The sequence below is a fragment of the Saccopteryx bilineata genome, chromosome 8, assembly GCF_036850765.1.
Source record: "Saccopteryx bilineata isolate mSacBil1 chromosome 8, mSacBil1_pri_phased_curated, whole genome shotgun sequence".
Taxonomy (NCBI): Eukaryota; Metazoa; Chordata; class Mammalia; order Chiroptera; family Emballonuridae; genus Saccopteryx; species Saccopteryx bilineata.
The window spans coordinates 24,548,325-24,567,086 of record NC_089497.1 but is presented as its reverse complement, the minus strand read 5'-3'; the positions used below and the strand labels follow the sequence as shown (position 1 = coordinate 24,567,086).

The following is an 18,762-nucleotide window of genomic DNA, read 5'->3' as shown; positions in this document are numbered from 1 at the left end:
CCTTCTCCCAATAGATCACTCTCTCCTATCTTGCAATGTCCCTTCCAGTGTCCAAGGCATCCACAGGAATAAAGGTAAGAAAATTTTTTTTTGTACTCATTTTTGGTCATTTTTTCTGTTACTACAGTACAGTGCACAGTACACTATATTTATGTCCTCTTCCTTTTTCTGTGTCTTAATTGTGTTCTTTTGTTCTAGATTATGACTTTACAACTGTGTTAGGGTACGTAAGTGACTGAGGCTAGGATGTGTTTCTGCTTACATCAAAATTTGAGTTACATCACTGTTGTAGGAATGGAACTGTGTTGTAATCCAAGGACCCCTTTTATTAAAATATGAGTTTCAAAAAATTTCTACTTTAATCTTTCTATTTTTACAAGTGAAAAGAGAAAGTTACTTGTCTATTTTCTCATAGCAATCATTGAAAAATCATTTATTAAATGCATGCTACATGTGTGCTATGTTTTAAATGTTTGTGCCCCTTAAAATTCATATTTTCAAATCCTAGTGCTCAATAATTTGTATGTGGGCTTCTGGGAGGTGATTAAGTCCTGAGTCTGAAGCCCTTGTGAATGGGATCAGTGCTCTTGTAAAACCGACGCCCTTCCCAAGCTCCCCATTCGTTTGCACCACATGAGGATACAAAGAAAAGTTTGCAACCCAGAAAAAAGGCCATCACCAATCATGCTGCCAACCTTGGGCTTTCAGTCTCCAGAACTGTAAGAAATAGATTTCTGTAGCTGATAAGCTAACCCAGTCTACTGTATTTTGATATTGCCCTCTGAACTAAGACAATGTGGGATACTGTCCTAGGATTCAAAATGAAATATATGTCCATCAGCATCCTCTCATGTCCAAATGTAATTAGCATCTTTAGCAGGAAGCTCTCACCGTCAGCTTCTGAGTAAAAATGGGTTAAGGTAGTAAAGATTTGTGCACCCCGATTTTGTACATTCTAAATAAGCTGCTCATAAACTGAACCACATTTCTGTTCGAATCTGACAACAAGTTTGGTTTCCCCGGTGTTGTGGCCACTGCCTTCTTTATTAGGTGCTCTTTGCCCTCTGGCTCTAAACGCCTTGATCAGATTCCAGCTTTTCTACTTCAAAGGCGGTGTTCCTGCCAGAATCTCTGTGATTGTCCTCAGTGCTTATTAGACCATACTGGAGGCCAAGGAACCAGCTGGAAGTCGGCTGCAATAAAGAAGGTAATAAGTGATGGAGGGCGAAACTGAGTCAGTGCTGAGCGTCAGAGGGGAGATGTCGAATGCTGTCAGCGTTAAGAACAACGTATGTATAAGCTATAAGGCTTAGGCATCTCCTTCCCACACCCCCACACTCACAGCACTGCTGAGTGAGTCTTTAGGACCTTATGTTACCTCAGCTGAGGGGCTACAGAGGCCAGGAATCAAAAGAACATGTTCCCAGTTTGCTGGCCCATGATACCCAATAAACTGGTATCCTTAGGAGTCAGGAATCTATAGCTGTTTCTTTCTTTCTTTCTTTCTTTTTAATTTATGATTTTAATTTGTGTTTACATAGATTCAAGTGTCTCACCAAATATATCTCCCCCACTCCCTTACTCCCCCTCAGCCCCTCCTTTCCCCTCCCCCCAACGCCCTCCCCCTTTCCCTCCAGGCTTTGCTGTCCTGTTCTCTATAATGCTGTGTTATGTATATATAAGTTCATTAAACTCTTTCCCTTCTCTGATCCCATCTTCTCTTCCTCTTTCCTTCTGACGGCTTTCGCTCTGGTTCCTTTGATCCCGCCTCTGCCTCTGTTCAGTTCCTCAGTTCACATTGTTCACTGGATTCCTCAAATGAGAGAGGTCATGTGGTATTTTTCTTTTTATGGCTATACAAATTTGAGAGAGATCTCTTGCCTTAAAAATAACAAATTGAATCATTTAATACTAGCTGAAGTCCCCAATGATAACACTCTTTTTTTTTCCTGTCACAGCTGATGAGTCACTCAGAAAAAACACAGCAAATATTTTTTAAGAGAATAATAAATTCAGATAAATAAGGGAGTTGGGGCAGATTTTGAATTAGCAGATGTAATTATTACTGGCCTGCAGCATAACCAAGTGATTATAATGTAGCACAAAGGAGACACTGTCCCAGGGGTCTGAATGGACAGCTATTAAAAAATTTGTGAAATAGTAATTCTAGTCTTGTCTGCTCGCTGCAGATGGTTTTTAATGCCCATGGAGTACTTCAGTACAGCATAATAAGATATAACATTGTTTTAAACAAATATCAGTGTGAGAGTGGGTGCCAGATAAACAGGAATTTACAAGGAAAATAAATCTGTTTACCATTTATTTGATACCGTTTTCAGGGATATCAAAAGTGATGCCACTATCCCACAGATGACTTGTTCTGGGCATTGAATCATTATGTAAAAGAGGTGGCACGTCTCCCTCACGGTAAGTCTGGTCGGTGTGGATAGCTTTCAGCTGAAAAAGTTTTATAGTAAATTTCAGACGGTCTGCATGAAAAGGACTTGTCTCTTGGCAGCTGTATAGAGGCATCTGCTGCTTTGTGTAAGTCTGCCTTTCATTTTCTTTTCTTTTCTGGTTTGTTGTTTTTTTGTGGTTTTTTTTTTTTTTTTTGTAATCACTATGGTAAGTCTTAATTAACCAATCATATAAATATTATTATTATTATTGTTATAGGTACAATAACAATTATGATGACTTAGATGCTATCCCTTTGGCCTGTATTTTGGTGAGATTGTCTATTTCAAAGTCTGTATTTGTATGGTCAATCTCGTTTTAGCCATCACTCACAGAGCCAAACAAGGTTCAGTATAGCTTCAAGCAACATTTCTAAGAAATTAGGGTAAGACTTAAGAAAAACCTGCGATGTGCTTGTGCTTACAAAGAAAAGTTTGTAGTTTTAGCCTTTTATTATTATCCATAAAGTCTCATCTATTAAACATTAAAAACGTAATGCCATCCACAATATCTGCATTCTAGCTGGGTCAGTGACTTGTACTACCCCAATGCTCAAGATAGTAGACCTGTTAATTAAATGAAGAATGTACAACATGAGTAAAAAAGAAATATATTGAGCAACTTAATTAGGATCTAAAGATAAAAACAGCATCTAGAATAGTGAACCTTTTCGATGCAAATAAAATTTGAAGTCCACATGCAACTTGGTCATGGAGCGGTCTCCGGTGGTCTCCTCTGCAATTGGCTCCCCCGCCTAGAGCCCGGTTCCCGCCACCCGTGATCACAAGCCAAAGTCCCCGAGGAGTCACACCTAAGTTTCCACCAGTCCACAAGCAAGAGCATGGCAGCCATCTCCTCCAGCCGCTCCCTCGTGGTCACCCACGATGACCACCGGCGCCGCCTGGGTTCCACTTCCAGTAACAGCCCCTGGGAGGTGCCGTGTGCCCTGGGGAAGCCGTGCTCCACCACCCTGGACTCCTCCAGGCAGACCCAGGTCACTGGTGGGCCAGCTTCTTTTTCAGGATGCCCGCTCTCCCGTTTATGACCACAGCGTTGGAGTCCCCAGAACCCTCAGAATCTCCCCACATTCCAGCAGCGTGATCACCTGTGACCTGGCTTAGGAAGCCACAAGCAGCCAGCCCTGCAAAGCCACCATCGGGCTCCCATCCTCAGTGGCCACCACCAGCCACCAGACTTCCAGAGGCTCTAGCTCAGTTGAGCCCCTCCCCCCACTCCTCCTTCCCACCCCACAAACTAGGCAGCACACAGAAGCAGTTGGGTTCTTTTATAACAAAACAGCAAAAATATCAAACAGTAAAGTGAGAGAGCCCTGCTCTTTCCTGTCCAAGCCTCACAGGAGCCCTACTGACACCACGTGGAAAATAAACAAGCAGTCAGCAAAATAAAATAAAGAACAATTTTATTTGAAAAACAAAGCGTCCAAAATTTTCATGCTACTTAAGTCATAACCAAAAAGCAGGACAAATGGAAAGTCCCAAGAGTAGCACATTGTGTTCACTACAAGAACCAATGTCATTTAGTCCAAATGTAGGCAAAAGAAGAATGATAGTTATTATTTCCCAGGGTGCAATAATGATTGCTAACATATAGGGCACACTTTATAAGTGACAAGCATTATACTAAGTTCTTTATATCTGGGTATTGTGTTTTTTTTTTTTAACTCACAATTAAAGGTTCAAGTACTCCAATTATTCCAGCTATTATTAAGAAAACAGACAATAAAAGGTTGGAAAATTACTAATCAGATCATAATTGGCTTATTGGTAGATAGGACAAGGGTCTCAAAGTCTGGCGGTTCTTATTAAATGCTATTCTTGCTAAAAGTTAAAATGTAAAACAGTATTTTTTTTTCAGATAGAGCTGCAACTAGTTGAACTTAACTGGAACTGCAACCTGCTAAGTTTAGCCATCTGTAAAGAAGAAAGCAGCATGTCATTAACCAAACAGTGTATATAAGCAATGGCTGAGCCTCCCATCGGAGAGACAGAGATTCGGATGGGAATCCCGTTTCCTGTAGTTCTTACCAGTAAATAAAACTACATAAGAACAATCTCATCTACTTCTGGAATCAAATAACCGAAGGGGCAAACAAACACTTTTATTTGTTAGTGAAGAATGCATCAGAGTTGGTTAGGAAGAATGAAGGTGACATTTGAGTTTCAAATGATCAAAAAATAAGTAGGAATTATCGAGGGAGATAATATAAGACCATGAAAGTACTTAACTTGTTCAAAAACACTAAGAATAGAAATTTTCAAGAAGCATATGAAACCTGGGGCACTATATTGGTATACAAAGTGGTTAGAGTAAAATTGTGAATATAATTATACAGAATGATGACTACAGATTATAACCTGCAGAGTATTTAACAACAAAGTCAAAAAACGTTTATTAAGAAGAGCTCAATTATCATTGAGTTCAGTGATAATATAGCATCAGCTGGGAATAACAACTGGAAAAAATACAGTGGAAGCTGCATCTATTCAGAGAAGTGAGATCAGGATATTAAAGCTTAAAAGAAGTTTTTGTTATTAATTTATTTATGGTTTGCTTGCTCTACTGGATGTTAATTTCATGATCACAGGCCCTATCTCACCAGTTAAAAGTTGTATCTCAAATGCTAGTATAATACCCAACACAAAGTAGGTACTAAATCAATTTTTTGATAGACAATAACATGAGAATTTCTTGCTCTATGCAATACTTTGGAATCCAGAATTGCTGTCCTGAAATCATTTAAGAGGTGTTCTATGAAAGATTAGATATATTTTGTATGCTAGCAGTGGAAAGAAAAGAGAACAAATTTTAATTTAAAGAGAAAATTTAATACTCATTGCTGTCTAAAAATAGAGTAGGTGGAGTGAGAAGCTATTATTTCACTGTCTCTGTATGTCCCAGCATAATCTAAGTATAACTTTTCAAGGGTAGTGAAAAAGTATTTTATTTTTCAAATGGTAATGGGTGTCCTAAGCATTAAGGTCATTCATTCAGTGATTCTACTTATTTTAGTTTGCATTTCAGAAAGAAAAAAAAAACTATCTAAAAGCATGTCAAAATTTTTAGAAATAGGTTAAATCAAAATAAATATATAGGCCCTGGCCGGTTGGCTCAGCGGTAGAGCGTCGGCTTGGCGTGCGGGGGACCCGGGTTCGATTCCTGGCCAGGGCACATAGGAGAAGTGCCCATTTGCTTCTCCACACCCCCCCTTCCTCTCTGTCTCTCTCTTCCCCTCCCGCAGCCAAGGTTCCATGGGAGCAAAGATGGCCCGGGCGCGGGGGATGGCTCCTTGGCCTCTGCCCCAGGCGCTAGAGTGGCTCTGGTCGCGGCAGAGCGACGCGCCCCAGAGGGGCAGAGCATCGCCCCTGGTGGGCCTGCCGGGTGGATCCCAGTCGGGCACATGCGAGAGTCTGTCTGACTGTCTCTCCCCGTTTCCAGCTTCAGAAAAATACAAAAAAAAAAAAAAAAAAGGAAATAATTATATACCTGAAAACTTAAAAAGAAACTTTAGAAATTGTTTAACATCTTGAGTTAGAACTGTATTTATTTGTAACTATTATATTATTCACAAGTGATTATTAGAGCAAAATATTTTAGTAATAAAGTAAATTAGATTATTAAATAGAATGGTATTATATGTAATTGGTTTATTTACATGAGAATAACAGTATAGTTCAAGAACTTTTAGATGAACATTAGCATATTTACTATAAAATTGCTAACTTTACCTAATTAATAAGTAAAACTGTAAATGTGAATGTTTGGTTTTTATATGAACCATACAATATTAAGCCAAATTAATATTCCTTTTCCCCTAGGTACTCATTACACAAACACAGACACATTTAGGTTATTACAGTCAACCAATAAAACAAGGTATGCTCTTTTAAACATGATGATTCATGGTGTTTTCTGCAAAGCTTTAAAAATATATAAAGAATCAGAATTATAGTTACTGAGAATTCTAAACTGTAACTAGTAATGTAAAGAATATGGGAAAAGTTTTACAAGGCTAGGCAAATCAGTTCTCAAGAATATTAAGAGAATAGAGGCTAATTATTTTTTAGTAATCAAGGTGGATAAATTGATTTGTAGGAAAACTCAAATAAAGAAAGTAGAATTATAGTATGAACTTTTAATTGTTTCCTCCTACTATATTTAATGCTGATGTTATTATATTTCTATAGGTCAGAGACTATATTCTACCTAATATTTCCATTTTTCACTCTTCCAAGTACATCTTAGGAATAATTGGTACATTAATTGTTGCAACTTTGTATGAATGGGCAGTTTAAAAGAGAATTTAGTGATTCCATAAAAAGTCACCAAAAAATTCCATCAAGTGTCATTATCCTTTCACTGCCTATGGGAAATTATTTTTTTTATCAAATATATATTAAGCTCTTGGAAGCTGTCAGAAACTTTGTAAATGCCAAAAACATATAAATGAATAAGACAAAAAGAACAGGCCTTTAAAGATTTCAAAGTCTTCTGGGGACAAGAGACAGAGTGTCCAAGTATATTACAAATAATAACTCCTGTAGTGAAAACAAGAACTAGTACATCAAAATCTCCATAAAAAGAAAGACTTTTATTTGTTAGTGAAGAATGCATCAGAGTTGGTTAGGAAGAATGAAGGTGACATTTGAGTTTCAAATGATCAAAAAATAAGTAGAAATTATTGAGGGAGATAATATAAGACCATGAAAGTACTTAACTTGTTCAAAACACTAAGAATATAAATTTTCAAGAAGCATATGAAACCTGGGGCACTGTATTGGTATACAAAGTGGTTAGAGTAAAATTGTGAATATAATTATACAGAATGATGACTACAGATTATAACCTGCAGAGTATTTAACAACAAAGTCAAAAAAACTTTTATTAAGAAGAGCTCAAATTGACTCAATTGTTTTAGAAACTGATGCTGGCCATTCTAGAGATGGCCTAGAATGAAGGAACAGTAGAAATAAATAGTCCAGAAAAAAAGCAGGACTGTGATGAAGTTTTGGAATGATTATAAGACATTTATTATGGCTATGGTCATATTTCAAGAAAGAGTCGCCTCCATTAGAATGTAGTGATGTTGAATCAGCTTAGCTAAGCTGAAATAACATTTTCCAGAACTTATTTTTATGTGTCAACTCCATGTTAGGTTGGGCATAAATACATTTTTATAAGATTTAAATCAAACAAGCATGTTGCTTTTAAGGTTAGTGTACTGCTCAAAAGGCTGTATCTTCTCATGCATGTCGTCACTACTCTCCCATCTTCACACTTATATTTTCTACCTGGTCCCAAACCCAATGCCATGTTTTAGGTTTCCAATAAGATAGAATATTAGTTTTAGAAACAAGTAATTTTCTGGCAATCTATTTCTGAATAACAAGTCAACTCAATATTTAGTGGCATAGCCTGACCAGGCAGTGGCGCAGTGGATAGAACGTCGGACTGGGACAGGGAGGAGCCAGGTTTGAGACTCTGATGTTGCTTGCTTCAGCGCAGGCTCATCTGGTTTGAGCAAGGCTCACCAGTTTGAGCCCAAGGTAGATGACTGGAGCAAGGGGTCACTCGGTCTGTTGTAGCCCACTGGCCTAGGCACATATGAGAAAACAATCAATGAACTAAGGTGCCGCAATGAAGAATTGATGCTTCTCATCTCTCTCCATTCCTGTCTGTCTGTCCCTATCTTTCCCTCCTCTCTCTGACTCTCTCTGTCTCTGTCAAAAAAATACAAAATACAAAAAAAAAATACAAAATACAAAAAAAAATTTAGTGGCATAAAACAACCATTTCACTGTATTCAATAACTTATGGTTCAGAAGTTTGGGAAGGGTTCAGTAGGGATCACTTGTCTTTACACCATGTTGATTGGGACTCAGGTGTAAGTAGCTCAATGACTGGATATGGTTGGAATGGTTGAACCAGATTATGTGTTTTAGATCCTTGTTCTCTCTGTTATCTAGATTCCACAGTTTTCCACATCAACATACTTGGACTGTAGTATCCAAAAGGGTCTCCTCACTTATCTGTTTAATACCAGGGCTAGGATAGATGTAAAAGCTGATGGCCAACTGGGCTTTTTTTTTTTTGTCTCTGGGCTTTTCACTCTTCCCAAGCAGCTTCACAATGTGGGTTTCCTCATTATTTGGTTGTCAAATAATATACTTCTTACATGGTAGCCAACCTAACCTGCATCACACATTCTCCAAGGGACTTAGGTAGAAGCTATAAAGTTTCTACTGAGCTAGCACAGAAGTCCTAGAATATCATTTCCATTGTGTTCTTTACATTTTATTTATTGATTGATGCTAGAGAGAAAGAGAAAAGAAGAGAGAGACAGAGTGAAAGAGAAACACTGATTGTTGTTCCACCAATTTATGCATTCATTACTTGATTTTAATACTGAGCTCTAATCCAAGATTGAACCTGCAACCTTGGCATATTGGGATGATGCTCTAATAACCAAGCTACCCATCCAAGGTAAACTTACTAAAGATAGTACTGACTGTCAATAAAAGGAATAGCCATCTTAACCCTGGCCGGTTGGCTCAGTAGTAGAGTGTTGGCCCAGAATGTGGTAGTCCCAGGTTCAATTCCTGGCCAAGGCACACAGGAGAAGCACCCATCTGCTTCTCCACCTTTCCCCCTCTTCTTTTTCTCTATCACTCTCTTTCCCTCCCACAGCCATGGCTGCATTGGAGCAAAGTTGGCCTGGGTACTGAGGATGGCTCCATGGCCTCTGCCTCAGGTGCTAGAATGGCTCCGGTTGCAACAGAGCAACACCCTGGATGGGCATAGCATTGCTCCTAGTGGACACACCAGGTGGATCCCAGCCGGGCACATGCAGGAGTCTGTCTCTCTACCTCCCCTCTTCTCACTTTAGGAAAAAAAAAGAAAAAAAAGTAATAGCCATCTTTAATGTATTGTGTAGTAAACAAAAGCTATATGTAGCAAAATTAAAGGGAAAGAAGGACTAAGAATTTTCAAAATAGATTGAATAATTATTTTATTAATGGATAATGAGAATAATTCTGGCTTCTGTGGGTTGAGCTTGAGGTCTTCAAGTAACTGTAAGTATATAGATCAAGTTCAAACACTTGCTAGCAGCATGTTTACTTTGCAAAAGCCTTCATCATACTCATATATGAGATACGGAGTAAGAGAAAATGCAAGTTGTAACTTCATGTGAACCATTAGGGTATTACTTGATATATGAAAAGGAAATAATTTTATTTTTTTTTTATTATTTTTTTTTTTTTTGCAGAGACAGAGAGAGTCATAGACAGGGACAGACAGACAGGAATGGAGAGATGAGAAGCATCAATCATTAGTTTTTTGTTGTGCATTGCAACACCTTAGTTGTTCATTGATTGCTTTCTCATATGTGCCTTGACCACGGGCCTTCAGCAGACTGAGTAACCCCTTGCTCGAGCCAGTGACCTTGGGCTCAAGCTGGTGAGCTTTTGCTCAAACCAGATGAGCCTGCGCTCAAGCTGGCCACCTTGGGGTCTTGAACCTGCGTCTTCCACATCCCAGTCCGACGCTCTATCCACTGTGCCACCGCCTATTCAGGCAAAAAGGAAATAATTTAACATACCTTTTATTACAACTTTCTGTAGTCAAAACCAGATTTCTTGCTGGGATAATTCTTGCACAGAGACAAGTGTGGGGATCCCATTTGTGTAGGTCTCTGCAGGATATGTATACATGTGAATAGCTGACTTATGGGTGTTGAAAGGCTGAGTCTCAACATCACATGTTAAAATGAGAAACTGCTTGTGCCTCTTTGCCTACACTTTGAAAGTGATGATGGGCATGGGGAGAGGGAGTGGGGATGCTGCTGGTAACGCAATTCTGTGTTATCCTCCTCCCCTTAGAATTTCCAGTTTCTGGAAGCTGCTGCAAAATGAAGCGGGTCATATAGTGTATGAATCATCTACTTGGAACAAAAAATATAGTGGAAGTTGTTAGACTTGAGGGGAAATAAAGAAAAATTCTCCTTGCTGAAAAGAACAGGGATAAAATGTAAACAAATGCAAGTTCTAGTCCTTTCTCACATTTCTGAGTCTTATCTTCCTCCTCTCTGAAATAAGGGGATGGGCCAGTGATCTTTAACATTTCTCCCAATTCTGAAAGCCTGAAAGACTAGATGACATAGGGGAACATTAGCAGTCAATTCTTTGTCGATGTAAATGTGAGGATAACACCAATGGAACATATGCCAGGGATTCCCATAACTGCATGACTAAGTTTCTCTCTTTTTACCTCTTTGTGTTTAAAGTAACTATAAACCTGAGATTTTCAGGAACTACTTTATTTTAAAAAGTCTAACCATGCCTCTGTATTATTCAGCTCACAAACTGAGTATTAAGTTTTGATCACTATAATTAGAAACATGTTCACCCAGACTCCAGGTTCCAAGACAACAAGTCTTTAAGATAAGAAATAGTTGTTTTTAACAGAAAGTATGTGAGAAGTTGTGCTGCAGTATAATGCCAATATAAAATGAAATGTTTATAACATAGAGAAACAAGGAATCGGGAAAAGATGTGTATTAAATGCTAAATACAAAAATGACTTCCTACTAATAAATAACTATGAAAATTTATTTCAGTTTACCAAAGCCAGCGATGTGGTATACTTTACTCTGCAATGCTTACGAAAAGTACCACTTGGCTTTTTGGAAATATTATAGAATAAAATACTCCCTGATTCACATAATCTGACAGTCTTCCCCCCCCCCAAATGCTGATTTATTTCCTAAAAGGTTATAGAATAGGAGTATTTAGCTTTCATGTCAACACATGTTTTATGTGAATTTGATAGAAGCAAATATCATAAATTTTAAAATAGAAAAAAAAATCAGGCCCTGGAGAGTTGGCTCAATGAGTCGAGCATCGGCCAAGCGTATGGACATCCTGGGTTTGACTTCCAGTCAGGGAACACACTGTCTCTCCCTGTTCCCCTTTCCCAGCCAGTGGCTCCATTGGTTCCAGCATGCCCTCCTGCAATGAGAATAGCTGGGTTGATTAGAGCAGGGATCCTCAAACTTTTTACACAGGGGCCAGTTCACTGTCCCTCAGACCATTGGAGGGCTGGACTATAAAAAAAATTATGAACAAATCCCTATGCACACCTCATATATCTTATTTTAAAGTAAAACAAACAAACAAACAACCCCCCCCCAAAAAAAAAAACGGGAACAAATACAATACTTAAAATAAAGAACAAGTAAATTTAAATCAACAAACTGACCAGTATTCAATGGGAACTATGCTCCTCTCACTGACCACCAATGAAAGAAGTGCCCCTTCCGGAAGTGCGGCGGGGGCCGGATAAATGGCTTCAGGGGGCCGCATGCGGCCCGCGGGGCCGTAGTTTGGGGACCCCTAGATTAGAGCATTGGTCCCAGGTGGAGATTGCAGGTCAGGACGCATGCAGGAGTCTTTTTCACTATCTCTCCTCCTCTCACTTAAAAATAAATAAATAAATAAATAGAAAACAAATCGAGCAGTTCACTAGTGATTTTTTCCATGATCACTAAAGAATCTTTGATGAGTAATATTATATCATACTTTACAAATATCGGCAAAATTATTTCTGAACAATTTGATTACATACTCCAGTCAAAATGGCTTGTGTCTTAGTTGATGAAATGTAAATACAAATCGTTCTTAATCCATGCTCATGTTTGCCATGATATGAGACTTGCAGCTGATATTTATAAAGCCTGCAAAGGAATGGTTTGGGAATAGTTCTGCTGCCAACAGTGTAGCTAAAATAAGACTCATCTTTTCCTGTTGAACAGTCCCGGCATTTAATCCCAGTACAGTAGATGTTGAAGTAGACAAAGAGATCATCCGGACATGAGAGAAAAAAAATAAAATAACAGAATATCCACTGACTCTGTGAAATGTCAGTATCAAAAGGTTTAGTATGAGACCTTCAAAAGCAAATGATAAATGTGTACCTTTGTCAAGTTGTTATGCATTATGGTCAAGGTCTCCCTGGTTATTTCTTTAAAAGTCAGGTTTCTTTAGAGAGTGAGAGGAGGAGGAATCATCTTCTTTGGGGAATTTTAAGAAAAGACTATTTTAAAGAATGGCTACAGCTAAGTTTGTTCTGTACCTAAGAGAATAAGATAAAAAGGTGAAAGGATTAAGCAAAACAAACACACACACACACACACACACTTAAACTCAGAGACACAAGCAACAGTATGATTAGTACCAGAAGGATAGAAAGATAGGAGGAAGGGCCCTGGCCGGTTGGCTCAGCGGTAGAGCATCGGCCTAGCGTGCGGAGGACCCGGGTTCGATTCCCGGCCAGGGCACACAGGAGAAGCGCCCATTTGCTTCTCCGCCCCTCCGCCGCGCCTTCCTCTCTGTCTCTCTCTTCCCCTCCCGCAGCCAAGGCTCCATTGGAGCAAAGATGGCCCGGGCGCTGGGGATGGCTCTGTGGCCTCTGCCTCAGGCGCTAGAGTGGCTCTGGTCGCAACATGGCGACGCCCAGGATGGGCAGAGCATCGCCCCCTGGTGGGCAGAGCATCGTCCCTGGTGGGCGTGCCGGGTGGATCCCGGTCGGGTGCATGCGGGAGTCTGTCTGACTGTCTCTCCCTGTTTCCAGCTTCAGAAAAATGAAAAAAAAATTAAAAAAAAAAAGAAAGATAGGAGGAGGTAACAGAGAGTATAGCAGGGATAAATGGTGATGAAAGGAAACTTGACCTAGGGACCTGGTGTGGTAAACACATAATACAATATACAGATGAAGTACTATAGAATTGTACACCTAAAACCAATATAATTTTGTCAATCAATGTAATCCCAATAAATTCAATAAAAAAGAAAAATAATAATAATTAAATAAGAATTATAATGAAAGAAAAGAATTTCCAAAGGGTCATCTAGCCCTATAATAGAAATATAATAATGTCACAATATGTATAATTATATATATATAATGTGACAAGATTAGAAAATTTTGTAATGATTAAAAAGGCATGAATTAGTAACAATAGAATTTTAGAAATTCTAAGGCACAATTATGCAAGCTATAAAAGTAAAGAGAAGAAACAAAAATATAATTCTGTCAATAAAGATGCATCTTTAGATAAGTTAACACAGATAACCATTCGAATAAGAGAAGGCACCAGGATCATTGTTTTTAACTAAAATAAAATACGTTGTTCTCTAAATTAATAAAATCATTACCTCTCCTAATGTGTTGTTGCTAAAACTTTAATATATTTGCTCTCACAACTTTTGAAGTAAAGGTGAAAGAAAGAGAAACAAAAGGGAAGTGGAAGTATTTAAAAATTAAGGGTTTATGCTTGACCCAAATTTTTGTGATGTTCTGTACCTAAGAGAATAAGATAAAAAGGTGAAAGGATTAAGCAAAACAAACACACACACACACACACACACTTAAACTCAGAGACACAAGCAACAGTATGATTAGTACCAGAAGGATAGAAAGATAGGAGGAGGTAACAGAGAGTATAGCAGGGATAAATGGTGATGAAAGGAAACTTGACCTAGGGACCTGGTGTGGTAAACACATAATACAATATACAGATGAAGTTAATGTTTTGTTCATTTATGCCCAAGCTCCCTCAACTACAACTATTTTCTTCTTTTTATTGAAAATGAATACTGATGTCATAGAATCACTACTACAATTGGGACAGATGGCTGAAATAAAAAAAAAATCCCTGTTCTGAGGGTGAAAAAATGAATGTTCTCAAAAGTCTGAATTAAATTATTTGCTGGTATTGTGTTTACATGGGCACAATAGTCTTTTCAGCAACAGACAGGAAAGCTTGCCAGGTTCATAAATCTAAGGAAACAAAAGGGCAACAAACACCTTAGAAAAACCAGTCCCCATCAAATCAAAGAATGAATAATCTCTCTTATTTGGAACAGAAACATAGTGTGAATAACAATAATATTACATGCAGAAAGTGCATAAAAACCTCTGCTAGACTAGAGAATTGGATTCAATCACAGAACTTTTTTGTCTGTATATTTTGCTATATTTGAAACAACTATAAATATTGAAGTGATTGTAATCTTAACACATCTCAAAGTCCCTAATAACCAAGGCCGAATTGTGTCACTATAAAAAACACAGATATTCTATAAGAATATAAACATCTGCATAATAAATAGTGAGTGGCCTCCAGCCAAAACCCACCAAAATCTACCTGTAGTTTAACAAGTTGCCACGAGGCAGATCACTCACCATGGGAAATCAGGAGGCCTCAGTAAGAGGGTTTAGTGAGGGCTTACTATAGTATTTGTGCTTTGGTTAGAGGAGTTGGGGGAAGGTGGAAGAAAGCAGAAGTTCACTCTGAAGTAGTTGATGTTAGAAAGGGTCAACTTTATGTGTGCAAATTTAATCATCTTAACGAGAAGGAGGGAAGGCTGATGTGAGGCTAAAGAAGCATTGCAGCCTCACATTCCATGGGGGTACAACATCTGCAGATCAATGAATGTGATGCACCACATAAACAAAGTGAAGGATAAAAACCACATCATCCTAAACCTAGCTGCAGAACATGCATTTGGTAAAATACAGCACCAATTTGTGATTCAGTAAATAACCTCTTAGCAGATTGGTACTAATGTGGACACACCTCAATGTAATAAAGGCAAACTGACAGCCAACATCATACTCAATGGGCAAAAACTACAAGTATTTCCCTTAAGATCAGAAACAAGACAAAGCTATCCATTATCACCACTCTTATTCAACACGGTACTAGAAATCTTACCCATAGTAATAAGAGAAGAAGAAGAAGAGGAAATAAAAGACATTCAATTTAGAAAACTGTCATTATTACAGATAACATGATACTGTATATAGAGAACCCTAAAGATTCCACCAAATAAACTACTAACACTGATAAATGAATTCAGAAGAGTAACAAGATATGTAATAAATATCCAAAAATCAGTTGCATTTTTATACATCAATAACGAACTATCAGAAACGGAAACTAAGAAAACAATCCCATTTACAATTGCTTCAGAAAGAACAATATACCTACAAACATATTTAACAACGGATGTATAGAGTTATTCTCAAAAAATTTCAAGACACTGAAGAAAATATTGAAGAAAATACAAAAAAAGTGGACACATATACTGCGTTCATAGTTAGGAAGAATTAACATGATTGTAATGTCCATACCCAAAGCAATCCATAGATTCAGTGCAATTCCTATCAAGGTACCAATAGGATATTTCACAGAACCAGAACAAATATTCCAAAATATTATATGAAACTACAAAAAACCCAGAATAGATAAAGCAATCTTGAGAAAGAATAAAGTTGGAGAAATCATGTTACCTGATATCAAATTATAGTACAAAGCCAGAATTGGACATCATGACTTAGGAGATTTAAGTGCCAGGTCAGTTCCCAGTTGTGAAGGAAACTTTTCTTGTTCTTGGGTGTTATATTTCATTAATTGTAAGGTGATAAATAAAAGTGGTCTTAAAAGCACACACATATATTCACAAATTAATTGAATCAATTATTTAATGGACTTAAACATGATTTTAAATAATTATTTTATTTTATAGAACCCTTTACAGTAGATGAATTGAATCAGGAACTTTCTATATATTAATTTATTTAGTCTCCATAGAGAAGGTATTGTTTCTACCTCAGTAAATATTAAGAAACAGAGGCACAAAAGATGAAGCAATTTGCCTGAAGAGACACATGCAGTAGATAGTTAAGCTAAAATTTAAATCCAAGCAACTGGTTTTAGAGTTTAAACACCCACCATGTGCTACAACAAAAAGGTAATTTTAGCCTGACCGCGTGGTGGTGCAGGTGATAGAGCATTGGACTGGGATGCAGAAGACCCAGGTTCGAGACCCTGAGGTCACCAGCTTGAGCGCAGACTCAACTGGTTTGAGCAAAAGCTCACCAGCTTGAGCCCAAGGTCGCTGGGTCAAGCAAGGGGTTACTCGGTCTGCTGAAGGCCCACAGTCAAGGCACATATGAGAAAGCAGTCAATGAACAATTAAAGTGTTGCAACGCGCAACGAAAAACTAATGATTGATGCTTCTCATCTCTCTGTCCCTGTCTATCCCTCTCTCTGACTCTCTCTCTGTCTCTTTAAAAAAAAAAAAAAAAGGTAATTTTACTCTTTTAGACTTTAAATTAGGTTTCACATTAAGCATGTGGAATTATTAGGGAAAGAAAATGTAATCTTTCTTATCACCACCCCATCAAAACTTCGTTTTCCTTATTATTTAATTATACCCATGTCCTGCCCATTAGTTTTTTCCTTTCTATTGAATTTATTAGGGTGACACTGGTTAACAGAATTATACAGGTTTCAGATGCACAATTCTACAACAAATCATTTGTACACTGTAGGGTATGTTCACCAACCCAACTCACCACCATTTATCACCCCATACCTTCCCTGACACCCACACTTTCCCTCCCCCCAGCAAACCCACATTGTTGTTTGTACCCATCAGTTTTTCTCTCTTTTTTCTTTTTGCTCAATCCCTCTATCCCACAGCACCAGCTGCCCAACAGCTGTCAACCTGTTTCCTATCTATGAGTCTGTCTCTATTTTGCTTGTTAGATTCTACATATGAGTTAAATCATTTGATACTTGTCTTTCTCTGGCTTATTCTACTTAGCATAATGCTCTCCGGGTCCATCCATGCTGTCGCAAAGGGGAGGATTTCCTTCTTTTTTTAAGGACAAGGAATCATTCACTGTGTCAATGTACCACCCTTTTTATTCACTCATCTATCGATGTGCTCAGTGTTGATGATCTAAACTTTAACACACTCTGGAGTTGCTTGATTAGGAGTGAGACAGAGGAGGCAACTCTTGGTTCAATTGTTGTACATATTGGCTATTCACTCAGAGGGCTGATTATCCGGAGTAGGTTGTGCAGAGAAAAGAAGAGGGACTGAACAACTTGGACCAAGACCCATGAAAACACAAATCTGGATTACCTAATTACTTCTACTTCTCAAATTTTCAATTTTCCTTTTAATCTAAGGTTTCAGTACAGTTAGTCTGCCCTGGCCTATCATAATTCTAGGAGTATTTTTGTGCTTTTAAACATTTCTGTTAACTCTAAAAAATATTTATTGATTTGAATTAAAAAATAAAACGGAGGCTTGGTTAGGAAGTCGATGTTACTGTTCCAGCAGCTGCTTCTATAGAGCCAATCTACAGGCTCCACCCTGCTTGTGCCAGCACTCACCTTCATTAACACTGCTTACTTATTAGTGTTATGATCTACACAGCTTGTCCACAGCAGTAATCCATTATACTTTCCTTTAAATATAATTTCAGATTCCTCATCCAGTACAACACATACATTTTGAAATGTTTGCGTTTCATAAGAAGACCCTGCAGGTTCAGTTCGTTCACAGTTTCTGTGACCATGGAATGAGGCCTGTAAATATGTTCCTCAGCTTTGTTCTGGGCTCTGGAAGTTGCTGGTGGCCCGAAGCTTCTGAACTTTATAAAGTCTTTGTAATAAGCACTAAACCCTGAAGTACAAACATGCCTCGGAGATATTGTGGATCTGGTTCCAGGCCACCACAATAAAGGAAGGATGACAGTAAGGCAAGTTATAATCTTTTTTGCTGGTTGGAGGGCCTTGCTTTCAGTCTGTAAAAGAAACACAACATCTGTGAAGCACAATAAAGCAAAGTGCGATGAAACGAGGTTTGCCTGTGTACAATAAGGTGTATCTTCCTCCTGTTCTGCCATGTGGCTCCCATTCCTGTCATGAAGATCTTAAACCTGCTTCCACTAAATATTTATTCTCTCAAGTAAATAAATGTAATTCCTGTAATGAAGATTATGCTTAACATCAATGACTGCAGCTGACAATAGATCACTATGATGGCAGCCATTTTTCTAGACACTAGAAATAAAACCGGCTACAAAGTAAACAAAAAATCCCAATCCTTTAGTTACATTTTAGTGAAAGACAATGTTTGTTTAAACAGGCAACCACTAAAATAAATAAATCCCCAAATGCATAATGGCTCAAGTAAAATAGAAAGTGATTTATCATACAGCTAAGTAGTCAAACCTGTTCTTGTGGGTCAGGGTGGAGGGAACACTGCTTTACCCCACAAATCTATTCAATGTGTGGCTTTACGATGTTAATGAGATAAAATATCTAGTAAGCAAAAGAAAAAATAAAATAAAAGAGAGCATGTGAAATATCTGTATGTCTCTTTTCTTTTCATTTTAATTTATAATTTTCTGTTACACTTTACTTGC

General features: G+C 38.1%; 1 pseudogene; it reads left to right on the top strand.

Moving 5' to 3' along the window:
* Positions 1 to 3,298: 3,298 nt before the first annotated feature.
* Positions 3,299 to 3,568, top strand: LOC136311645 (pancreatic progenitor cell differentiation and proliferation factor pseudogene; annotated as a pseudogene).
* The last annotated feature ends 15,194 nt before the right edge of the window (positions 3,569 to 18,762 follow it).